Source organism: Chroicocephalus ridibundus, chromosome 2, assembly GCF_963924245.1.
Source record: "Chroicocephalus ridibundus chromosome 2, bChrRid1.1, whole genome shotgun sequence".
In the NCBI taxonomy this organism is placed as follows: domain Eukaryota; kingdom Metazoa; phylum Chordata; class Aves; order Charadriiformes; family Laridae; genus Chroicocephalus; species Chroicocephalus ridibundus.
The window spans coordinates 159,290,251-159,316,842 of NC_086285.1; the positions used below are offsets into that span (position 1 = coordinate 159,290,251).

Sequence of the window (26,592 nt, forward strand, 5' to 3'; positions counted from 1 at the left end):
CAGGCTGAGAGGGTTATTAATCCTCAGGTCATTCCACTGAACTTTTAAATATATTGGCAAAGTATGGGCTTTATTCCATTCATTTTGAAATACTCACGTGTTTGAATATGCATGGAAAATGAACTTAAAAATTCAGATAGTTTCTTGGATAGTACTCTTAGAAATAACAACTGACTAAAAAAGAACTGACTAAAAAAATCTCCTAGTTTTAGGAGATGGCGTTACTGTTAGAATGGAATTTAGTTCTCCACGCTCATCTGATGATATGATCATTGTACGATTATGAAACGATGATAGGATATTTGGGCTGTGCAAGTGCTATAGAAGAGTTGCACTGGGCAGCTTAAATCTGTTTTAGGAATTCGTGCTGCAAAAGATGATAATTCTAGAGACTCAGCAGTTTTGTAATGTATCACCACTGTTGGTGTACGATGTTAGAACACATTGCTATAGAGGGCCAGAGGGCTTAAGTGTATTTGTTAGGTAATTTTCTGCAGTCTCATTCAAAGGTGAATTTTCTTTAAGACTCAGGTACATGACAAAGAGATTTGTGTAAGCATTAGACTGAAGGACTCTCTAGTCTTCGAAGCCTGTCTTTTGTTATTTTTCTAAGGGCTTCAGGATGATGGTATTGTGACTTAAATCTCCTTGGATCCACTTGAGTGACCTTTTTATCACTTCCAACTACATCCATGGGCTGTTTCTTGGGCTCAGGGAAGAATTTTCATTTTCTGGAGGCCGCAGCTAATCAGAGTGTCTGCTGCCCGGCCTCAGACCTCTGCAGAGCTTTCACTGATCTTCTCAAGGGTATTTTTTTGTATTTGATGACAAGGCTGCCATCCACAGTCCAGGATTTTGGGTTACTTACAATCCATTTCTGAAGACTGTGAGGGGCTAATAACACATGAGAGGGTTTCCCGCCTTCTCTGTAAGGTTAGTCACTGCTTAATTATTTACTCAGTACGTAGTCTATAGCAAAATAGCCTGTACACAGTATATGGATAATAGATTAATAATATAATCTGAATGCAACATCAAGTCCTCTTGTCACTGCCCCCACTCGTTCTAAATAGCCGCTGATCGTGGGTTGAATTCAATATCAGGTGTTTGCTGGATGTATTTTAAGGAAGGAATCATTATAAAAATTATAAACAAAACCTGGTGTAGCTGTGTTGAAGATCAACTTGTCCCTGCCCGAAAAGTCGGGTGCATCTGAACTTTCCATGTCCTTCCTACCGCAGCTTTTCTACTCTGTGTTGGCAGCTCTCAAGCAAAGCAAGCGGCACGCCTCCTGCTTCCAGCCCTCATTGATTAGTCAGGCACAAATAAGGTCTTGCATTGTCCTTGTGTCTGAACACCTCACGGAAGTTAATGACTATATTTCATATATATTTGTAGGATGAATATATACCCTTGTGATCAAAGCCTGGCTCTGTACGTGGCTTCTGCCACGAACCGGAGCCCGATGTGCTCATCTGCAGTCTGATGTCTCGAGTACAGAGCCAGACTTTGATCACAAGGATGACTCCACGGCGCCTTCTGCCAACCCCTCTTGTCTTGGTACCGCTCTGCCCTTCAAAGTGCAGTGTTTTTCATGCCCTCCCCTTCAACGTGCGCCAAGCAGTACCACTCTCCTACTTAGAAGCCCTGTGAAAATGTCACATACTATAGCTGATATAATACTGCTAGCCACCCTGTCCTTCAGCGGAGTGCAGAACTATCAAAGCATCTCTACAGAATATCCCAAAATACAAGGCACAAAGAAACCTCAGTACAGGAGTACAAAGATGTTCCTAAATATTCTTCTTTTTTTGTTCTTCATGTCCATATCTACCCCTACAGTGAGTCATGCCCAGATCCATGAGCACGCTCTTTGAAATCATATGCAATATCTATATAGAAAAATGAGATTAACTGGAAGTAAGTGACAAAACAGAGCCTTTAAAACTTGATCCAAACTCAGTCCATGTAAACGGGATTCTTTACATCCACTTTAGTGAGCTCTGACTCAACTTTTAGACTGTAAAAGTGGGATGTATCTGACAAAGTGTCTTTGCCTGGGCTGTTCACCCCAGGCTCCCTTTATCATTACTGCTGTCAATACAGACAACTGAAACTAGGTTGCAGCTCACTTCATCCTACAACAGTAGACGTTTAAAATAGAGATACTGAAGCGGATGCCTACAAAGGTCAGATGAATCACAGCTCAAACTGCCTCTTTCATTCTACTGACAAAAAGAGAGAGAGTAGGGTGTCGAGCCCAGAGGTAGACACCTGCCCCAGAGGTGCATCGCAGCGGGGCCACCTGATTTCTGCCTGAACTGTACCGTGGGTAGATACAAGACCGTACCTCTAATTCTACAGTCAAGAAGAGGTGCCAGGAGGAAGAAAACAAATTAAAAGCCCGAAAATTTAAATGGAAATCCCCAGGAAAAAATACCTATTGGTGCACTACCGTGGATGCTGACATGATTTCCAGCAGCAATCTAATGGGAAATTGTAATGATCTTTAGGTTTTCTTGGATAGAAGTTACGCAAATAAAATGCAATAAAATTATATGTTGCAATATAAGTTTTATATTTTTACCAAGAGAAGAACGATGCAGCTGAAAAATAAACTTTTTTCGGTTTCATTTGATCAGTTTCCTGATAAACCTCACGTGACAGTACTTGGACTGCCTTTCTTGGTGACAGCATGAATTTATACCGAGACAGAAGCAATCAAAGCATATAGTTTTCAAGAAGGTGGGAAAGCATTCAGACTGAGTGTCTCCTGGCCATGTTGGTAGTTCAAAATACTGAATAACTTACACATTGCACTCTCTAAATGTCTCCTATTATTGATCATAAAGAAATGAATTTTACTAGTTTATTAATTAGTTGAGCTGTCTAATGAGTTACTAATATCTCGGCAAGTTACAGTAAGATGACTAATCTGGATGCTCTCAGATGTGGTTGGCTCACATTATAGAAAGTAGAGATGTGCATGGTGGGAATCTTGAGGTTTCTTCTGCCCTTCTGCAGCTGTGGAGCTGAGCTGCCTGCTCAGTGAATACTTGCAAAATGGCAGTGTTAAAAAAAGAGAAAAAAAAAAGAAAGACAACTATTTCAAGGGCAATTATCTAAATGAGCTGGAGAAACCTGGGATGACTAAACCCCCAATCTCTGGAGAATTTGTTCTGAGCACTTTGATGAATTTTAAAATGGTATTGCATTCTGGGTTTTAATAACATAGCCTTGCTCTTCTTCTGGCTCTAGGCAACTGTTGTTAAGTCCATTTTTTACAAAAGCCTAAGGAAACTGAGTTAATAAGGCAAAGTCACTAAACCCAGTCCTGCAGAGCTGCCAGGTGCCTGAGAGCAGGCGAGAAGGCGATGGTACCTTCAGCATCGTGCCCACCGAGATGGGCCTTTTTATCTGTCATGTTGGGGATCTCTTTCATTTTCATTTCAGCAAATAAAATCTATTAAAGGGGGAAAGAGTTTCGATATCTCTAGCATGATCAGTGGTAATTTATGCAGCTTTGGTTTCCTTCCTCTGATATATTCATGAATTAACTGAGTCTGGATCTTAACGAAACAAGAGACATCTCTGATCAAAATAACCAGCAAGACCAACGGGAAACGTCAGTCCCCATCACTGGTTTACAGGTTTAACTCGGTTTCTTCAGTGAACAGTGCTAGAAGCACAAATGTTTTGCTGCTTGGGGTTGGAGTCACAAGCAAATCTGGCACTGAAACACCAAAACAAGTGCAGGTTTTGGGTGCTTTAGTCCCTGGGAAAATTCAAAAGTCTGACTCAGCTGCCCATATGTCTCTTTAGCCAACATCTGGAAGGCTGGACACTTAAAAGCGGATTCACAGGAAGAAGGAGGCACCCAAACCACCTACCAAGGAACATGAGAGGTGCAACCAGGCTTTGATCGCAGCCTTCGAGAATTCAGGGGTGTCTCTCTCTGTGCCAGACCTGTAGTCACGAACCTGCCCCTGGAGGTGAGAACTAGAAGTCAGCCCTTCATATCTTGTGGAAATGGGATGTCCCCTGTAACACTTGAGCGGTTTGTGGCATTGTGCTGGGGAGGCTCCATGTTCGGTTTTCTCCTCTGCCTGAGTGAGACCAGGGTTCCCAGCCGGCGCCTGTCCTCTCCTGCAGGCCCCTAAGGCCTTCTGCAAGGCCTAGAAATTGTCAGTTGTTACAAAACAATCAAGCTAAATCTTCCTTTGTGAAAAACAAAACCAAAACCATAGAGCACTGTGAGGCTAACTCAGATTTTTTCCAGGGAACATCTGATCCAATTTAATTCAGTAAGTCCCATTCCAGTCATTAATCTCCAGCCAAATTTTGTCTTCGATTTTATTGCACATTATGATTTACAGCTCTCTGTTCATTATTACATGGAGAAGCATTTGCTCAGATCCTCTTTCTCTTGATACCCTGATCAGGAAAATACTGAGCAGATATGAACAGAAGTAAGATTGTTACTCCTCTGAGAGAACTCTTTCCCAATTAAAAATACTGTCTGTGAGGGAAATTATGATCTTGCAAATAGCTTCTGCTTCTAAGAAAGACTACATTAACAGCACAAATGAGGCCACGTTTCCTTACATCAGGTCTGCTGTTTGCTGCAAAAACAGTGCAGTAACTGACACAATTAATATTGCATAAATATCCTGGGAGGGCCTAAAAATGTTGAAATCCCACACACGTATCCTTCAGTACTTAGAAGAACCTGATCTGCCCAGCGCATTCCAGAATGAACCTATTTCCTTTTTGGGAAACAAATATCTTGTTTGTTTTTGACATGCACAGGAAAGGACAAAGCAGAAACATATTTTCTCGTGATAACTACTGTCAAAACCAGCGTTCACGCAGATGCTGCTTGGTCACCATGGTCCTTCTTCCTCCTCCCTCGTGTCGTATCTGTGGTAACCAGAGCAAAGCTGGCTGCAGTTTGCATCTGGCGTAGGATCTGGATGAGACTGCTCGGTTCTGGTGTTCGTGACCACCACTCATCTCCTGCTAAACCTGGTAAACTAATACAGGTTGCAGATGGCTGGAGGTGCTAAGGAGGGAAAGCACTAACCCGTCCTTTCTGGGGATCTGAGTTCCTTTCCTGTCTGAGTTCACATTCTGGAGGGAGCCCAGTGTCTTTCTCCAAGACGCAAATTGACTCGTCTTCAACAGTCTGGCCCAGCTGATGATTTCAGTTTTGAAAGGGCCTTGAATTATAAAAACAAATGTTCTGCAGCTGAGGACTGAGATACATTGTCCTGCACTGGGAAATTCAGGAGGAAGTGCTGAACTCTTGTCTACTGGAACCCTAGTTAATGGATTGAAATAACTGACCTCACTTTCAAAAAGGACATTGAAATAATTTATCCAGGACTTTCGTATGAGCTAAGGCTCTGAGTTTTAGGCAACCAGCTTCTGAAAATTACTGATTTAAGCATTTATCTACAATGGCCAGCTTTAGCAAGCAGGGTCCTCTCCTGGTATTGCTTGTCTAAGCAAAACGTTGCTGCTGTACTAGCAGCCAGTAGTAGTATGCAAGCAATACTGATGTCAGGGTATTATTATCGCCAGGAAACACTTTTCACATTAACATGGTGGTTTAATGGCCTGTGATATTACAAGAAGGTATTTCTTCCAAGGAGAGACAACTGAAGTACTGGGATAAATAACAACACGTGTCTTTCACCTAACTGATATTGCTCCTGAAGCCACGCTGGCACACGCAGGTTTCCATGAACACCGAGAGGACTTGGGAGCACTGAAACCCCCACGGGCAGCCTGAAGGGCAAATGCCTGTGGAAGCTTTCCCCCCAGGTAGTAGTGAGCACAGCACTGCGCTCCTGTGGAAATTCTCTTTTCATCTCACAGTAGTTGTGGCTTTCCCCTTGGAGAGGAGGTAGTCAGAGGTTACAAAAGGTGGGTTTTTTTTCTTCTGCCCATCTGCCTGTTTTTATAAAATATGTAGGAGCAGTTGAGACCTCTGTTCCTCCACCTGTCTTGGTTCAGGGGGACTCAAAGTCATGGGGGGACATGTGCACACAAAGAGCAATTGCCTCAGCTTCACTAGTAGAGAGCAGTCTACAAATATTGCAGAGTTCTCAGTAACATGTTATTTAAACTCCATTTAAATGATTTAAATTTCCATGATGTAAGTTCTTTTTTCCTCCCAGGGTGTAAATCACCACACAAATAAGATTCCCTTAAATGATAAGGTGTCCTTTAGCATCCAGCATCATGAAAAAGTGTTGTCTGGCACTCCTTGTTTTCCTTAGGGTCAGGCTAAACCTGGTCTCACTGGTTGGGGTCACGTTCCCTCTTGTGCCTGATCTGTCTAATGGTGCCAATCTGTTGTAGGAGTTTGCTTGTATGTCTAACTCTCTTGCTCAAGTTGTAGCAACAGGAAGACTTTGCTTAGGACGCTGCCATTATGAGTCACAGGACATGGGCCTATTGCACATCCCAACCTTGAGAAGGATCTGCTTAGGGTCTTCTGGCTGTTTGGGAAATGAGAGTCTTAAAATGGGCAGAATTAGTGTTAGAAATGATGCTTGGGGGAAGGAGGTTTCTGACTGAAGCAGAACCTGGCAGCCAGGCTGTGCTCTGCGCTTGAAGGCAACGGAAAGGATGAAGCGTAGGATTTTACGATACACTGTGTGCATGCATGTATATACCACCCTACAGGGAGGACTGCGTAATTACTGTTCTGAGCTTGCTAGGAACTCTGGGAATTAAAACATAAATCTCAACAGTCGAGCGATTTCTCTAATTCAGACCAGGTGCCAGGTAGGCTGTCGTATGGCTCCAGCACAGCAGCAAAACATGACTTACAATCACCTTTTTATCCTTGTTCCTGTTGCTACTGACGCCCTTTAAGTCTAATATTCTCAATGGCAAGGAAATTTGTTCCAACTGAGCCAAATCCCATTTGTCTGTCTAGGTAGCAAGAACAAATAGCAGCTATAGATCATCTTGGGTCACAAGTAGATTTTTAACCCCATCCTGGTCAACACATAAACATGATAGCTCCTTCTCCACCACAACCTCATAAACACAGGAAATAAAAATGACAAAGTTTAAATGACCCATGAGATCTGGGATTCTGGCTAAGGCCTATCTTACCATTGATTAAATCTGGAGTCAGATTGTGACATTAATTTAGGACAAGTGTAAGATCAGAATTATACCCTGCTGGTTGATAATAATTTAAAAACTCTACATTTAATGTAGAATTATGGTACCCATTAGTTTGAATAAAATGTCTTCAGAAATTATTCTACCGAGGCAGAGATCCTCTTTGGTTGTGAATATAGATAACTACGGAATTGTAGGAATTTCAGATCCTGACAAGCTTTGCTAAGGACTTAGCTACTAATTATGAGCAGGAATAAAAGGACACCTGCTGAAATAATTATTAAAGGATATGCAACTACAACCTGCCTCTGATCAGATGGATGGAGCCACTATTCTACATCAGCAGAGAATGCAGTCTTACACATTTTATGACATAAATATACCATTAGGTAAATGATTACATCAGTAAGCATACTAATTTGGGTGACTACTGAACTTCCTGGGTATGAATGCAGAAGGAAAGTAGCAATATAGTTTCATGCTAAATTGGATAAGATAACATTAGGTGCTGGCATGGATCTTATTTACCCACAAATAAATCTGGAATATTTCCACAACATTTAGTTTGTAGCACTACTATAAATCAGGTAGGAGACTAAGATTTGACTCTCACTGTCAGTACTGATTTAATAGCTGTATATTCAAGACAAAATTCCTTCCATGAATTTGTCTACCCATATTTGTCTACCAATTTGTTGTACTTATATAAGCCTTTTTTAACGGATGCTTCAAATGTCTGTTAGTTTAAGTAGAAAAAAGCCTACAAATCCATGTTGCAAATCTCTGCAGGACAAGAACATCCTACGTATGAGCTCTGACTCAGAAAATGCTCCAGGTGCGATCCTGGAAAGCTGGAACCATAATCTGGGAAAATACTGCTACATGTCCTCCCTGCTCATCTCTTGCATCCTCCATGTCAGCCACTACTGGAGACAGAATCCTGAAGTGTTGTCTCAGATGGTTTTATGTTCTTACATAGAACTATACTATTATGCTAAGGGTTTGGTGTTATAGAATCGTAGAATCATTGAATCATTTTGATTGGAAGAGACCTTTAAGATCATCGAGTCCAACCATTAACCTGGCACTGCCCAGTCCACCACTGAACCATGTCCCTCAGCACTACATCTAAGCATCTTTTAAATACCTCCAGGGATGGTGACTCAGCCATTTCCCTGTTCCAATGCTGGACAACCCTTTCAGTGAAGAATTTTTTCCTAATATCCAATCTAAACCTCCCCTGGCATAACTTGAGTCTGTTTCCTCTTGTCCTATCACCTGTTAATTGGGAGAAGAGACCGATCCCCACCTCTCTACAGCCTCCTTTCAGGTAGTTGTAGAGAGCGAGAAGGTCTCCCCTCAGCCTCCTTTTCTCCAGGATGAACAATTCCAGCTTCCTCAGCTGCTCCCCATAAGACTTGTTCTTCAGACCCTTCACCAGCTTCGTTGCCCTTCTCTGAACAGTCTCCACCACCTCAATGTCTTTCTTGTAGTGAGGGGCCCAAAACTGGACGCAGTATTTGAGGTGGGGCCTCACCAGTGCTGAGTACAGGGGGACAATCACTTCCCTAGCGCTGCCGGCCATGCTATTTCTGATACAAGCCAGGATGCCAGCCAGGATTATGCTGAATCTAGATACCATAAGGCTTGTCCTAGTGCCTGAAATGTCCTGCTGCCTCTGGCTGGCAGTTCTATCCAGTTCAAAATTGCTTTCTATGCATTTGGTCAACTGCTATAAAAAGGGCCTGCAGCTGCACCAGCCTTGGCAGGAGACATCTCCCTCTTCTTGCCCCAGTAGTTTTGAGGAGCACATCAACTGTGTGCCCTGCATTTCCCACTCACATGCTCCCTTCTGGCTACTCCAGAGGTGAAGAAGAAAGGGGGAGCCAGCCATGCTTCTCCTGCTGCTGATCTGGGTAAGTGTCATGCAGTGACCTGCCTGTCGTCACATCGTAATTCAGTGCCAGCAGGTGGCAATCCCAGGGCTGTGGTTCAGCCACTAACTAAAGGCTGACTTATTTTCTCCCCAGACTGGAGAATAGATATGGAGAAACGCATGTGGTTGCAGATCCTCCCAGAACCCTGGGGCACAGCTTGATTTCTAGCTGCAGTCCCACCCCAACCCCGTGCCACAAGGCCACAGCTCCAGCCACTGTAACTGAGAGGAGACATGGCAAGACCTTATTTGCCCTTTCTCCAAAGCAGGCTGAATTTTCAGCCTTAGGGTCACGCTCTGAGTGTCATTTTCTTTCCTAAATCAGGGGCCATTCTTGTGATTGTACAGATATTTTTACCTGCTGAATTATAAATGTGGCTTGCAGCTGGGTGAAGAAGATTAATTGCACTATTTTATTTGTGCAATGAACACGTAGGAGCATGTCTGTTTGTAGCCGAGGAGAGGCTCTCCTAATCACAGACTGAGGATGCACTGGAAATGGATGGAAATTAAAAGCCCGTGACCTTTGGGAGTCACAAACCACTTGCAGAATGTCTCACAGGCATCTCCTCCCATGGGGAGATGTTGCAATCTTCAGTTTTAGTGGTTTCTTTAAGCTCCAAATTCTTTAAAACTGGATGCTACTATAGCCCCATGGCTCTGTGGTAATGAACGCTGTGGCACCATGCGGGTTTTGGGATCTTTACCCCCAACAAGCACAACTGCTCACCTCTCGCTTGCACATATCCTCCCTCCAACCTTTCCTCCCTGCCCAAAAAAATCAGGTTTGAGGGATGGAAGAGCTCGAATAAGGCATTTTACCACCCTGAGCAGAATTGCTCCTTGCTGTCCCTGCTGGAGCCTGGCTCTCCAGCCCCATGCCGCTCGCCTTTCGCTGCTTCCCTGGAGATTGCCTGATGCTCTCAGGCGCCCTTGGCTTTGCGGCAAAGCTTCTCCAATTTGTTTGTTATTTTTCCTCCAGCTTTATTTACAAAAGCTGTGTGCTGAAAAGCCCTCCCCCTCATCACCAACCCTTTTCTCTCCGTTTTGTTTCCTCCCGGGTGTTTCGGCCCAACACACCAAATACAGACACAAAACAGGAGGTGGGGAACATCTGGCCCTGGCTGCAGAGCATCGGCAAGGAGTTGATCTCCTAGAGACAAAATAAGATTTTTTTCCCTTCTTTGCGGGATCTTGCTGTGGGATGTTCAGGGCTTCCTGCCGCAGTTCCCGGGGCAGCCGGCAGCCCCCGGCCAGGGCTCCGCTCTCCCTAACGCAATTACAGTCTGCAAACGTTTAAAGGCAGTTTCTTTGGAGTTAGCCACATGCTTCAAATTGTTATGTGGTTAACCGCTGAGAACAAACCCCCACACAAATACCTACAGATCAACTTGCTTGAGCCAGGGTGGTAGCGGTGGGGGCGGAAGGGGAGGGGAGAGGCTTCCTCATTTTGCTTTTGATGAGAAGAAAATAGAGGGTTTTTTTGACTTTCCCAAACTGCTAGGAGCTGCTGCGTCACAATACGCGCTGGTTGTTGTCATTTGCACATTTGTTCGCGTTTACCGCTGATGAAAGGAGCCTTGTTCGACAGCTGTGGCCATGTATGCCACGGGCCAAGCGCTCCGCTAGTGTAAATCAGCTCGTCTGGTGAAGGGGAACTGAAAACGCGACCTCCTCTCCGTGCATGCCGTGCAAACGCCAAGCCACCAAGCTGGGGGAAGACTTCTGCGCTTTGACATTGCCCTATCCTATGTCCCTTAACTCTTATAAAAGCCGAATACTTTTCTGCTGACTCACAGAAGCAGATGGATTTTGTTAACTCCAGCCGAGATAGAGGAGGATACATGAAAAGCATTGCTGCCTCTCGGGGCAGATGAACCTGGCTTTAGTGTTTGGGGGGACCGAGCAAGGAGCTTCACATCACGCACTGTTCAGCGTGGATGGAGCTTGGCTCGTGGGTACCATATGGGAGGAGAACGATACGTGGTCCAGGCTGAGCCCTGCTGCTAATCAGCATCAGAAATAACGAACTTCACTGTCGTTCCCTCCCCCACCTCGTGCCTTCTCTCTGAAGCACTGCAGCTCCCCAAAGCCCAGGAGAGAGACTTAGAGCCAACAGCGATGAGAAAACAAACACCCCAAAACAAGTCCAGAGCTCAAAACCCCTCAGTAATTACATTGCCTCTACTTAAAGCTTCTGAAATTAATGAGTCTTTTTGTGAAATAAATTAACTTCCCTTTGCTTACATTTCCTTGTATTTTTGAGGGTTGTGAAGCTGCTGAGGAGCAAATTGCCTTACAAACCCAATCCTACATGGGCTGTTTGCAAATATGGTGGGCGTAACTGTTCATGTAGCAATCATGAGAGTGGACCCAAGTGGAAATGTAAATAATCATTTTGCCATGGGCCAACTTTAAGATCCATCTTAAGTTTATTTTCATTTATAAAATGGCGGATCAAAGACTCTGTAAGGTGGCTAGAAGAGTCTTGAGGGACAATCTGCAATCCAGACGTGATTTGCTTTGCGCGGGGCTGAAACAAAATTGCGTTTTTCGCTTTTTGTGGAAAACAGCGCAAAAAGGAGGGGTTAAAAGCTTTGGATGCGGAGAACAGTTTCAGTGTAAGTGGTTAAGATCCTCTGGTCCATTTATCATCTGAGCAGAGAAACATCACTCCGTGTATGAAGTTAGCTCTGCAGGACTCTGTGCCTGTCAAAACTGTTTATCCACACTTGCCAACAACAGCAAGAAAGGCAGGAGGACTGGCAGCCGTGATGGTGAATGAGTTGGACACACGGAGTGAGGGCGCATGAGTTGGACCTCCTCACTGATGCAGAAAGGGAAAAAGAGGGAGGGAAATAACACTAAAGCACGAAATCTCTAATCTTAGAGAGTTTAATGGTGCAGTTGGTTACCAAGAAAAAAAAGACCTTTTGCAGAATTTCTTCCTGGGCAACTGAGTAGATAGGTCTTAGTGGCCAGTTAGTCCTGACGCTGCGGGAGGTGCAGGAGTAAATGCCAGCAGAAACAGCAGCTGGGGGACATCGGCACATGAACATTATTGGCCATAGGTAGCTGAGTGGGGAATATTGCACTTAGATAATTAAAAACTAATGCTATAATCACTTACTAAGGAACTATTTAGTGCTTGCTATAGTTATATGAAGATGTATAAAAAACTCCCACAGTCTAAATCAAACACAGCTTTACACCTATGTGAGGGATATCAGGCCACTAAAAAAAAAAAGAAAAAAAGTGGGGGAAGGGAAGAGAATTCAGGTTTATAAAAAGAAACACGTACACAATGAGCTGAAGGTTGTGCTTCTGCACTTCCTGGTCTGGGTGTGAGCAGAAGAGGAAATACCAAAATACCACCAGAAAAACTATTCCCACAGCATTTCCAACCTGGCTGAAACCAGAAAGTTCTGACAGCCCTGCAAAACATGGGGGAAAAAACCCCTAACTGACCCAGTCCCAAGCCTCTTGCTCATCGGAGAGCCAACGAAATTCCCACAGCAAGGAGATTTGGGTAGACATAGACAAGCCTGAGTATTTCCCCGGAGTCCTCAACTGCACTCTGTGTTTGCTGCGGTTCACTAATCGTTAGTGACATTTTGACTCTTCTGCCAGCTTTGAGAGGAGCACATTTCTACCGTAGCCAGTTTAATCGCATCCATGACCACAGACCACCAAATTGCATGTTAACCACAAGGCAGGGCGCCATGGTCTAGTCTAACTCAGGTGAGGGGTTCCTCGTCCTCCCTTTTGTTTTTTGGGGTCAGTCCCCTACAATGAAAGGACAAACCTACGTACACAGCAAGAACTGGCATTTCAATGCATAAAATGCCATCAGTTTCAGTGTTGCCCCGTGTTAATAATTAAAACTGAATTCCTGAAGGCTTGCAGGCAGAAAAGACATGAGTTTTGTCTGGCTGGTCTCACACAAACCTTCCACTGATACCAAAGAAAACCTTGAAGAAGAGCAGCAGGATCATATTCAAAGGGTTGTGCGGAAAGCCAACACACCAGGCAATTACTTTAAAACTTCAGATTTGGAGGCTCTGTAAAGAATTTGGAAAATGGCTCTTTCCATTTATTGGTATAAAAAAGGAAAATATTCTCTCTTCCTAAACCCCAAGAATTTAAATGTTAAAGTCTCTTGATTGATTGATGTTCAGTATTATATACTAGGATTGAGGACATTTTCAATAGCCTAACGAAAATCAGGGCTAAAGTAAAATTACTATAGAAAGCTGTTTTCCCTATAGATATTTCCTAACATCTAAGCAATTTCTGAATCAAGCTTTTTTTTTCCTTAAAATTAGAGAACCGAATCCCTGGAGCAGCTCCAAGGAGCAGCTCAGGAATGTTCAGCTCAACCACAGCCTCCAGCTACGGGATAGAACAAAAGTTGCAACAGTGATGATGCTTTATCTTCCACATTTTACTCCAACAACACTTCCGTGGGTGCCAGCAAAATGAAATCAGCTTCAAAAAGGTGCAAAAAGACAACTGTTTATTTTCAAATGCTGAGTCACTGATTTTGAGACTGGTCAACTCGTTGCATTTGTGACCGCGGTTTAACTAAAACCACCTAAGGCCAACAATGCCACCATAGACTCTCACATCCAAAAATGAAGCTAAAACCTCAGCTAAGCCTCATGGCTGAATGCAGCTTTCCAGTTCATTCAGAGCAGCACAGCACTCAGCATTTTCCCTCCAACAACAGAAAGCCCCTTTCTGGCCTCCCGGAACATTGCTGCATGAAATACGTTTCACTCCTACTGCAAACTTATTTAAGAGACAATAGGAGAAATACTTGGCACGTGGATTCTTCTTACAACTTAAATCTAGATCAACAATAAAACATAAAAGGCCAAGGAAGCATGCAAAGACATTCAGAAAATTCTCATTTTTCTCTTAGGATTAATATTTGCTGAGATTGAGAAGTTGCAATTTGCTCAACGTGGGCCCCATTCTGCAAGTCTTTTCTTACACGAGCTCTTTTTAAAACGCTGAGGTTGTTTATGTGAGTAAAACTTACGCACATGAGTAAGGACTCACAGAATCTGGCCTTACACATTTTGCTACAACAAAGTTTACCTGGATGTTATCATCTAGGCTGTAGAGCAGCGTGTATTTTTAGGAATTAAAAATGGGCTTCAGTTGTTGGTTTTTTTTTTTTTTTGGAACAAGTTCTAACTTCAGCTTCACCCATCTGCTTTTTGCAGTTTGCTCAGCAGCCACATTGAATGGACGTGCTCAGCCTTTGTCCCCGGCTCAGAGCTGCTCGTTACCAACCACGCTCAGCCCCAACGCGCTGTAACTCACCAGGACGCGTGCAGTCTGAATTCCCATTCCAGATTTGGTCCTCAAACCTAAGGCCATTATTCCATCTCAGACTAAAACATATTCTCCCATGGGCAGCTGAAAAAGAGCATGTTTCTTCAGGTTTTCTTGCCACAAAAAGATAAAATAAGGTGAAATAAAATAATAATAATGAAAAAGGAAATCCAATGTACGGCGATCCCCAGAGTTCTGGAGTCTAAGAGTGTTGATCTGCATCCATAAATGTCCTGACCGGTGAGGAGACACAGGCACTACAACTGGAAAGAGAGCAGGAAGGAAAACCTACCATGTGAGCAAAGTTTAAAAAAAAAAAAAAAAAAAAAAAAAAAGAAGGGGGAAAAAAGAAAAAAAAAGTGAGAGAGAGAAAAAAAGGTCTGCCTAGTGGACAGCACTTGGGCTGATAGCAGGGATTTCAGGAAATCCAAACACTCAGACAGGAAATCTGAACACTGGATAAACATGCCATAATCTCCACAGATACAGTTAACGTGCTGCGTCTCCCGTTAACCCTTAGCCTGCCCACGGCCGAGGCTGAAATCAGATATGCAACGCCTGGAAACACAAGCTGCCCCGGGGGGCTCCAAAGTCTGAGCGCTCCAACGTCTGAGCAGCAGCCCCACGCTCAACCCTGCCCTCTCCTTCCCGCGCTGCTCTGGCGAGGATATTTTCCTCCCTTTATTTCTACATAGGGAGGCTTTAGTTAAAAAGCATATGGTTTTCCTCCTTGAGAAGGAGATGATATTGCACCCTGAGCCCTGCAACAGCAGGACAACCTGCCTGAATGCCTGTGTGCCTCCAACCATGGCTACCTGGTAGGCAGGAATTAGTTTTACCTGTTTTTTCCCCTCTCTCTTTTGCCATAACACAAGATTTATATGGCCGGCTGGGAGATTCTTGCAGGGTGCCAGTAATGATTTACTCCAGGGCTGGTGCAGCAGGGTTCGGGGGGGTGACACCTTAGAAATTAGAGGGAGAGTGTTCTTAAAGCAACAGGGGGAGTTTGAAAACTCCCTTTATGCCATTTTGTCAAGGAATTGGGGATCAAACTCTGCAGTCCTTAGTAAAAGTAAGATGAAGCCTGTTTGGTTGCTTATTTCTGGAATATAGACTTTGCTTTTTGTGTCTCGTGGTTCACTCCCCAACATGAACAGCATCACTTTTTTTTTTTTCTTTGAGGCTTCTTAATTGATTCCTTTACATCTACCTTGCTTAAACTATGAGTGTAAAACTCTTAGCTAGCTACAACTGTAAGAAGAAGCAATAACATTTCACAGAGCTGACCCCTCGTTCCCACAGATGTAGTTAACAAAGTGACATTGAGGTGACAGTTGTCCAATTGGAGTCCATAGCACTACGAGCACACACCCCCCCCCCCAAACCCCGGTGTGTTTGCAGGGTGGGGACTTCACTGCGTTTTCTGTGGGAGGACAACTGCAGGCTTCACCGCTTTTCAGAGGTCACTGCCTCCTAAGGCAAGGGCCCGCTTCCAAAAAATGCTGCTTCTCTTTTAAAATTGACTCTCTAGGACAGACCTGCCTATGTAGCATGAAAGAAAATGCCATGTCTTCAGGTTTTCTGGTTCCCCTAGGACTTCATAGCGATAAAAAAATGATAAAAATTAGTACCTTAAATTTCATTTTGCCATTTGCTGGTGGAAGTAATTAGACACAGAGGTAATATCCACCGACTGGTGCCCTTGCTTCAGGCATTGGCAATTAGCTCATCTGAAGTAGCCTTAATGTGAGTCCCGCATGCAATATTAACCTATATCATTATATTAGGGTACCCACCAGGAACAAAATAGACCCATTACAGGAAAAGGCTTCCTTCAGCACCTTCTATGATGTACGGTGTGTTTCTACTTATTATTTCAAAGACAGATACTCTGGCAAACCAGCATCGGTTAAAGCATTCCCTGGAAGTGAGCAGGCTTGGAATTCACGCCTGGTCTACTGAGATAGGTTGTGTTGGCCAAGCAACGCCGCAGGGAGCCTGGCAGCAGAGCTGGGGTGGAAAACGGGGCTTTTGGGGCATCCCCGTCTCAGGAAATCTCCTCTGGTCTCCAGCCCAGTTCTGAGTCAGGAAACATCTTTCAAGTTGGGTCCTCATGTTCCCAGTCACTCTCCTACTACTTTTTAGGAGGTATGAGGTCGGGGATGGAGGTTGGTCCCTACGAGCGTGGCTGGAGTGCTGGTGGCAGCATCTGCGCAAATAGCTGGTAGAACAAAGGCTTGGCTTTAGAGGCATGAAGTCATTCCCCTTGCCTAGCACGTGCTACATGAAACAAGTACCAAATGGTTGCTTGATGATGTCAGGAGGGAACTGGTGGAAAAACAGGGAAAAATTAAAACATGTCAGGGTTGGACTTCTTTTTTTTTTTCTTCTTGTTCCATGTGCTTTGCCAGTGAGCTATTTCAGTTATTCACTTTTTTTCCATAGAAGTTCTTCTGTTGTCACGTTTTTTTTTTTCACCTTCCCTTTTCTTGTATTTTCCCCTTAGTGCAACTCTTTCCAGTAGCAAAAGGGAAGCAAAAACAGAGGAAAAGAATAATGTGCAGCCTTTGCTTTTCATTATAGCTGGCAAAAGAGAAAATATTCGTAAACCCTCAACATATGCATTTTGAAAAAAAAGCCTTCTAAGATTGAGAGACTTTTCATTTGAAAACATTCGAGCAGCTCTAGGAAAAAAAAAGAGCTGGGGGAAGTGGGATATAATTTATTACCACTAACATCTGCTGTAAATCAGTTAGAGGTAGGCAAACATTCCCTGTCAGGGCACAGTTAGGTCAAGGTGAGAGGGGATAAAGCAATAATTAAAAAGACCAGCGTCCTCCAGCTAGCTTCAATAGGCTGTAAGCAGGAGAGCAAGTGTTTGCTGCAAAACTGGTTTTTGTGTAGAAAAATTTCATGGAGGGGAAAAAAGATTCATAGGTATGTTAAAAAGAAAACTATCAGTTTATAAAACAGCTCCAAAAATGTCCCTACAGAACTACAAAAAAGTATTATACTTTTCTGTTTTTCTAGTTAAAAAAAAAAATGACAAAAGGTTGTACTTACTGCAAAAAGTTTCATTTGATGAGAAATTTCTGTTGAAAAGCTCTGCAGTGTTATCATTAGGCCTGGTAAAAGGGAGAACAGGGACAACATGGTAGGTAGAATAACAAAGCTGACAAAAATAAACCGTACAGAAACATTCAGCAGAAATGAGGTAGAGAGAAAACTTCAAACTCAGGCCAGCGGAGTTATCAAAGCTAAAAAGTGGATAAAGATTCCTGCAAGGGCACAGCAGCTGCAAAAAATCCACCATCACCTGAGAAAAAAAAGCCTGTGGCCTTACTCAATACAGATGTGAAGATGCTTGCATTTAAATTGGAAAAAAAACCTTCTACCACATCCACCCTTGATGTACCCACACCAGCTGAGCTTTCTGCTCCCTTCCTCTGTATCCCCAGGATGTCACTTTCTGTAGTCCTAGAGCTGATAACGAAATTCTCACTTCTTCCACAAAGAACTCTACAGCTACTGAATTAAGACAAATCAGTTCATTAAAGATTAAAAGGGTTTAGCTATGTGTGTGAAAGATAAAGTACATAGAATTATAATTGAGATTGTGAACAAAATGCTCGTGAAAGAGTTATTAACCTATGAGGCCCTGAGCTCTGTTATTTTTCATGTTTCAATAACAAGCCTTATCATTATAAATAGTTTGGATTTTTTTTTTTACAGTATAGATTTGAAACGAAGATCAGTTCTTTAATTTTCACCACCCTACTTATTGGATTTGGTGAAGACTTCAACACAATAATGGATGAGGGGACAGAGCGTATGCTCAGCAAGTTCGCTGATGATACCAAACTGGGTGGGGTGGCTGACACCCCAGAGGGCCATGCTGCCATCCAGCGTGACCTGGACAGGCTGGAGAGCTGGGCAGAGAAGAAGCTAATGAGGTTCAACAAAAGCAAGTGCAAGGTCCTCCACCTGGGGAGGAAGAATGCCAAACACCAGTATAGGTTAGGGGTGGACCTGCTGGGAAGTAGTTCTGAGGAGAAGGATCTGGGGGTCCTGGTAGACAGTAAATTATCCCTGAGCCAACAATGTGCCCTTGTTGCCAAAAAGGCCAATGGAATCCTGGGCTGCATAGGGAAGAGTGTGGCCAGTAGGTCAAAGGAGGTCATTCTCCCCCTCTACTCTGCACTGGTGAGGCCACAACTGGAATACTGCGTCCAGTTTTGGGCTCCCCAGTTCCAGAGAGACAGGGAACTGCTGGAGCGCATCCAGCAAAGGGCAGCTAAGATGACTGAGGGACTGGAGCATCTCCCTTATGAGGAAAGGCTGAGAGAGCTGGGACTCTTTAGCCTGGAGAAGAGAAGGCTGAGGGGAGACCTTATTATGGCATACAAGTATCTAAAGGGTGCGTTGAAGGAGGATGGAGCCAGACTCTTTTCAATGGTTCCCAGTGACAGGACGAGGGGCAATGGACACAAGTTGGAACATAGGAATTTCCATTCAAATACACGGAAAAACTTCTTTACGGTGAGGGTGACAGAGCACTGGAACAGGCTGCCCAGGGAGGTTGTGGAGTCCCCTTCTCTGGAGACTTTCAAGACCCACCTGGATGCAGTCCTGAGTAATGTGCTCTAGGCAATCCTGCTTTAGCAGGGGAGTTGGACTAGATGATCTCTAGAGGTCCCTTCCAACTCTGAAGATTCTGTGATTCTGTGATAATTAAAACATTTGGAGGAAAAACAAAAATTGCAGGTCCCGGTTGTGTCATCTTCACCCTTTGGTCACCCTGAGGCTTTACACCCTTGAAAAAAATGACTTAATATATTCACGTGAAACTAATTGACTTTCCCTTTAGAGCATGGCCGGCCCCGTGTGCTCCGCAATCCCAGACCATTCAGTAGCTACCAGCAACTGGATGCCAGAGAAATACTACGACACGCTTAAACAAAGTTCCCCATTCACACTGTGACTCTCTCTGGATTTACAACAACATATGCTAAAACTTAGCTAACATTAGAGAAAATGAGTAGAAAACACTAACCAAAAGGATTTCATAAACACTGACACAACTTAGCCTAAGCTATAAACACTGTTTTTCTCACAAAACTTCAGTAATTAAATGGTTTAGAGACTTCTTGCTGCGCTACAAAACATATCTCTGTGCACTGGCTTTCAATTTTAACATGTTTGCTTGGAGATCCCTGCCAATTTTATTACTAGTCCGCTCCTTCCTAAATGAGCAGTGGGGGAGGTTTACTTTTGAGATCAGCATCCCTGCCGGCAGCGCTGCATTAGGAAAAGCACCGAGCCCCCTTCATCCAGCAGCAAACCACGTGCTCTTGCATTACACAAGCAACATTGCTGCTCTCCCCACTGTTCATTCAGTGAAACACAGCAGAATCTGTGTTCTAACAGGTTTAACGACATGTTTGTACATTTATTAAGCAAATAGCACCTCTGGACGTTACGAAAAGGTCCAGGCATCAGAAACTGCCTTGACAAGAAGCACTTGACCCTTGGTGGTAACTACAGGCTGTACCAGCGCGCAAGAGGCTGTGCACATTTCATTTTAAGCTGGTTTTATGTTTTCATAGTTTGTTTGTTTTTTTTTTTTTTTTTAAATTGGAAAAAAACCCAACACCAAAGCATTTCCTTTTTTTGCCTTTCCTTTTCATTCATCCTTCCTTGCTGAAAAGGCAAAAGAGGGGATTTTTTTCACAGTTGTCTTTTTCTCCACGAATTTTGTTTTCCAAGGTGGCATATGAAAAGAGGAAACCAAAGACATGTCCAAACAATTTTTTTCTAACCATCTCTCCTCAAAATATTCAGTTTAGATGTATAATCAGTAAAAGGCACTAAGGGAAACAGCTATCACCTAAAGACATCCCCATGGTGTGAGGGTAGCTGCCGGCTCCATTGTTTGCCAGAGAATGTGGCTACTCCAGATAACATTCAGAGGCAACTATAAGTTGGATTGTATACCACAAATATCAGAAGTCATGAAATGCTGCTAAGTGAAGAAAAGGCTGCAATTTGAATTTATGAGTGTCACTTTGCATCATTCTCTATAGGTTTTCAGGCCATCAGCCATGCAGAAAGGGCCGGGTTAAGGAGGACACCTTGGACATGCTGTGAGCATCACACCCGGCTTATTCTCCCTTGTCACCAAAGTCTTCCTCAGCTTCCTTTGTAAAAATGAGTGAAAAAGACGCCTCCTCAGTGTGTTGTCATTAGTTGCAGAAAATTTAAATGACAAAAACAACACGTGAATTCCAGACATTAATAAACACTCTGACAAATCCCCAGATGATCACCAGATTGGTTTAGCAATTGTAGGATTTTTGTAAAAAGGAAATGTAAGGTTCTCATGATCTGAGCCTTTGTAAGTCATATGAGCAATAATTTTAAGCATTTTTTACAGATGAAGACTAGATGCATACATAAAAATTAGTGCTAAAATTCTTGTCAACCCCTTATCACCAGGAGTTGAACATTTAAAAGTATGGATGGGTGCCGTGAGACTTGTCATAGACATTTGAGAGTCAACAATGCTACAGATGCTGCAAACTTCATATGCTATAAGCACTGTATATGTGTATACAGCATAAACTCTGTACAAGACCTATTAGCCCAGGGAGCTTTAATGGGGTCTGGAAATCAAAAGACCACAGGAAAAAAAAAAAAAAAGATACTTCTAATGCCAGTTGCAGCTTTTGGAAATAGGTGATGACCCCCATGGCGACATGTCTACAACAAGGAAGATAAAGCCAGATCTTTCCCCACAACCGTAATCCCTTAGGCTTTTAGATTTTTATGGCTGTGTATATGTGCATGTGGTCAAAATCCAAACCCTCAAATGCTGATGAGGAAATAGAGTTGAGAAACAGAGCAGCAGGGTGAAATACGAGCCTGACCTGTTACGGTCCTGAAGTGTGTAAGTAAAAATGAGGTGGCCCAGCGACAGGTTGGGACTGCTGCAGGAAGGTAGGACTTTTGCAAGGAGAAACCAGGATGGTGAGGAGAAAATGGTGTTGCCTCCGTTAGATCCAGTAGAGAGTGCTGTATCCCATACTCAGAAGGGCTGCAGCTCCTGTCCTCTGATACCTAAGCACTGGGGACCATCACCAAAGAGCTCTGATGGCTCCTGGGGAGAAGAATGTAATGACTAGAGAAGAGACTCGTTATTGTCACAGAAGAACTTCAGCACTTCCCTGAAGGAGGAAAGTGCTCTGCAGATGTCTCATTCCCATCTTTTTCCCCATCGCATCACTGTTCTGGTTGCTTATGTTCTGGTTATAGGCTTCACCTTGGGAGAGGCTCCTTCAGCTCTTCTGCATGCGGTGGTGGCCACCTTCACCCCACTCACACTTGCTGCAAGTCCCTCTGCGAGTGCTCGCTGGCTAAAGCACTTGTCCTGACTCAGTCAGGATACTTCACTTGTGCTCTGCTGTGTTATCACTGGGGGTTTCAAACGCTGCAGTGTATTATGTTGACCACACCTCTGTTTTAGAGCTACACAGCACATCTGTGGACGAGGGCCATATGACACCAAACATGAATTAAGCCTCCGTCTGAATGACTCTTTAGGGGTAAACATCTTGCTTTCCTACCTTTTAATTGCAGCACACACTGCCCCACTAGCTTTGTGCTTCAGAAGGAGATACCCATTTCTCCTGGTGCTCAGGGCAACTGTGCAGTGGTGTTCATGTGGTGCTTTTCATACAAACAAGGGATCATGCCCTTTTCCTCATGTGGAGGTCAGATAAGTGATCTGCTATTCAGTCTTTGGTTACTCAGTGACTAAGGGCCAGGGGTTTATAACCTATTTCTAACACCTTAACACCTTCAGACCAGCCTTTCTACTGCCTGGAGCCCAGAGCACTCTCTGCCCCGGTGGCACCCATGATGTTTGTGGTGGTTCGCTCCTTCTTATCCCTTTCCAGTCCTTTCCCTGTACAAAGGAAGCAGACTGAGTCGTTAATGAAGATTCATTAAGCAGAGTCATGGATAATGCTGTGTTCATGCTCTTACACTGGCCTTGGGCAATTCACCCAGGCTTCATTTAAACTGACAAACACCAGGTCACTTCCAAACTGCTGTGTCCAGTTGTGTTCATCCCAACCTGGAGCAGGACCCAGGAATGTGCACTAACCCCACTCTCCTTGTATGCTGCCCCACACCTTCTGCTCAGGTAAGACACAGCCTGGGTCTCTCTTGATGAACTTGATGAACTCTTATCTTGATGAACTATGCCTCAGGGCGGGGTCCATTTTCTTGTTAGATGCTTTACATTGGTTTGGTTTGCACTGTCAGTCAGCACTGCATCTCAGTTTGGAACTGGGTGCATAAATTTCTCTGAGCTGATGAGACCACGGTCTTCCCCAGACTGAGTGGAGGCCAATGTCTCATTGATGCAGATGATCAATAGAATAGAATATTTCAGTTGGAAAGGACCTACAATGTTCATCTAATCCAACTGCCTGACCACTTCAGGGCTAAGCAAAAGCTAAAGCGTATTATTAACGGCATTGTCCAAATGTCTTTTAAACACTGACAGGCTTGGGGCATTGACCACCTCTCTAGGAAGCTTGTTCCAATGTTTGACCACCCTCTCTGTAAAGAAGGGTGGGCCCCTCACTACAAGAAAGACACTGAGGTGCTGGAGCGGGTCCAGAGAAGGGCAACGAAGCTGGTGAGGGCTCTGGAGAACAAGTCTTATGAGGAGCGGCTGAGGGAGCTGGGGGTGTTCAGCCTGGAGAAAAGGAGGCTGAGGGGAGACCTTCTCGCTCTCTACAACTACCTGAAAGGAGGCTGTAGCCAGGTGGGGGTCGGTCTCTTCTCCCAAGTAACAGCTTTGTTGCTGTTTAGAAGAAAATAAGGTGGTGCCCAGAGCCACAGAGAAATGTCAAATGCAAGCTTGAGCCCTAAGCCAACACGGAGGTACAAACGTGCTTCTGGCTCAATTCTCCATGTACAAATGGGGATAATCACAATTTATGGCATTACAACACATGACTCGGATATGCTACAGGTCGCAGGTTGCACAGGTGCCTCAGGGATGGGATTCGTAAGACCTAAGCATGAGTTGTAAGGGTGGGATGCTATCTAACATTTCTACCGTTATGGCTCCAATGGTCAAATTGGATTTTTCACTGTATAGGAAACGAGAGAAAATGTCATACAAGGCAAACTGGATGACATCAGTTTTCCCTCTCTTGCTTCAACACTTTATATACATTCAATATGAAAGCTTGGTTCTGTCTCATAAAACGTACAAGAAGTTTAGAAGAAAATAACATTTTTGTTTGGGGAGCTCCAAATTAAACAATTTCTAAAATGGGCCTGAAATCAAGAGTCACTGCTGTTTGCTATGTGAAAAAGGAGAGGAATATTCACTTCTGTGGGAGTAGGAGCTGTACCTTAAAAAAAAAAAAAAAGTTGCTATTGAATGCAAAGCTGGTTTGGAAAGCTCAGATAATTGGAAACACATGTTCCTGGCTGCAGCATAGAGCACATAAACTGCAGAAGAAAAATAATAATAGAAAAGACATAGAGTATTTGAAAATATATCAAGAGAAGTCAACATTTTACAATTTGTTAATAGTGACTATACCTGAAATACTGTTTTGCTTTGTTATTAGCCTTAAGAACACAAATATCTATGTAGGCTTTCTGGGGTACACCAACTTGATAATAAAATAGAGATCCCAGGTATGTTGGATGATAGTATTACATAAGGAGAATATTTTAATAAACTATCTGAACAAGGATGACTCATAATGATACAGATGAATATTTTATTTTAAACACAAAATGTTGTGAATTACTTAGCACCTAAAAATAACACGCCCCCCCTTTTAACTTTCAATGAACTGTGTTGACGTTGCGGGAGTTTCTAACTTTGTCAGTACGGCAAATCATCCATCTTTTGTAGTCTGTTAACGCAAATATCTCTTTTCAGGCCAAAGCTTTGAAACCAAAGCACACATAAACCCCCTCACACCCACACTCCCTTCAGTTTGCAGCTTTTTGTTCCGCCTCTCTCCCTTCTTGGGTAGTAAAAGCCACAGGAGGAAGGAAAGGCTGTGAAAATCTGCACATAAAAAATGAAAATTCAGTGTATAGTGTAGAATATTGTACACCATAGCCATACTGTAACGGAACGTAGATTGGTTGCTTAAAGATGTGTGGGCGGAGCTGTTGCCAACCTGCCTCCTCTGCATCTTTGGCCACTAAGTTTCTTCCCATCCCTGATGGATATGTGGGTGTGTGTTTCTCTCTCCTTGAATCATCCCTGATTTTCCTTCCCTCACTTCTCAGCAGGGATGAGTTTTGGATCTCTCAGATATCTGTGCACTGCCCCAGTTGTTTGCACTGCCCCAATTGTAGACCACCCATTTGTGGTCTACATCGGTTCTGCTCAGCTCTGGGCTGGCAAATCATAGAATCATAGAATGGTTTAGGTTGGAAGGGACCTTAAAGATCATCTCAACTAGGTTGCTCAAAGACCCATCCAGCCTGGTCTTCAACACTTCTAGGGATGAGGCCTCAACAACATCTCTGGGCAAGCTGTTCCAGTGTCACACCACCCTTATAGTGAAAAATTTCTTCTTGATATCTAATCTAAATCTACACTTTTCCAGTTTGAAGCCATTACCCCTTGTCCTATCACTACATGCCCTTGTAAAAAATCCCTCTCCAGCTTGGTACAAATCCTTTGGACCAAAGTTGTGTTGGAAAATTTTTGTCATTGAAACCTGGATTTCTCTGAATTCATGCTGACTTTCAAAGATGTGAAAGGGACATCTCTGTCTGAAAAGTCATTTTACAGTCAAATTTCAAGTTCTTCTAATGGAAGGAAGGAGTGAAGCTTGATGAACAAGGCCTCCACAGTGCTGTAACATGAGGGTGGGGAGAGGAGGTGGAAAAGGAGCTTTCCCTGCAACTTCATCATCGTGAATGACTCAACCTTTAAAACTTCTAGAAAGAAATAATTATTTAAAGTAGATCACCCTGAGACAGACAGCTAAGGTAGAAAATGTGGCATGAATAGATACAGCTTATTGGACTAATTTTTTTAGGGTTTTGATGAGGCTATTAGATGATAGCTGAGGCTATTTTAGTAATCGATGGTGCTTCCTGCAAAAGATTGTCATCCAAAGGCATCAACAGAAAACTTTCCCTCAACGTCTGTAATCTTCAGGTCACACATCTGAACCATCCAGTCCTGTGCTTTTTATTGTATTCATGGGGAATACAACATAGATGGTGGTTGAAGAAAATACCTTGATGCATCAAAAGCCAATTCTAACACTGCATCCCAGGATTAGCATAATATTGCATTTCACATGTTGCGCTTCCTCACTTTGCTAATGTCACTTAGTTTATCTTCATCATGGGCCACTTTAACTGTGTGGTTTAATGTTTTTTCTTCTGCTAGAAGCCAGGTAAATTATCTTGTCTGTGAAAAAATGAGAGAGTCCTTCCGAGTATAGACAGAAATAGATGTTTTCATGGCTTGAAAAGCAATGACCAGGGTATATTTTATTCCAGTAAGAGTAGAAACTTAATCCCACACCTACAGGTGTTTTGCAGCTTTTCTGCGATGAGCTCCACATCTCAATAAAGAAATTGCCTCATGGGCACTTATTCTCCGAGTCATTGTGTAACATCCCTGTGGCAATTTACATTACATGGAAAACCATACTGAAAAAGCATTTGTGCCTCTTTTTAAGAGGTCTTTAGAGGAATATGGGTATTGACCTTCCTGTAAAAGTTGACCATGGTTTCTGCTTTTGCTGTTTATCTCATCTCTTCTCCTTCCCTTGGCTCTGTTCCTCTCGACTGAAGTCCAGGACGAAAGCCAGCATACCGCAGGCACAGTGAGCTCACCAGCGCGCTGTGGACCACAGCTAAGGAATCTCCATCCCAGTCCTGCTCTAGTGTGAAGCTTCAATGTGACATGCAAAGTGCTAACAGCATCACAGATCATATTTAATAAGCAAAATAAAAGAAAGGCAAGTCAACACCCCCAGTGATTACTTAAGAGAGAGCATTACAGCCAAGTATAACACCTCTCCCTGATGCACTCTGCTGTATTTTTCCAGGATCGTTTGCCCTGTTCTTCCAGAAACAACAGGATGGCACTGGGACCTGAA

At 43.5% G+C, this 26,592-nt stretch overlaps 1 protein-coding gene across 5 annotated transcripts in view; it reads right to left on the bottom strand.

Moving 5' to 3' along the window:
• Positions 1-26,592, bottom strand: part of ASAP1 (ArfGAP with SH3 domain, ankyrin repeat and PH domain 1) — a 194,275-nt gene that overhangs the window by 148,784 nt on the left and 18,899 nt on the right. For 4 of the 5 annotated variants that reach the window (XM_063327541.1, XM_063327540.1, XM_063327538.1 and 1 more), the window contains exon 1: positions 14,411-14,684. The exons of the other annotated variant lie outside the window; for it this stretch is intronic. The gene's annotated coding sequence lies outside the window, so the exon portion shown is untranslated. Of the gene's footprint in view, positions 1-14,410; positions 14,685-26,592 lie in introns of those variants that run through there. 5 annotated transcript variants of the gene reach the window in all.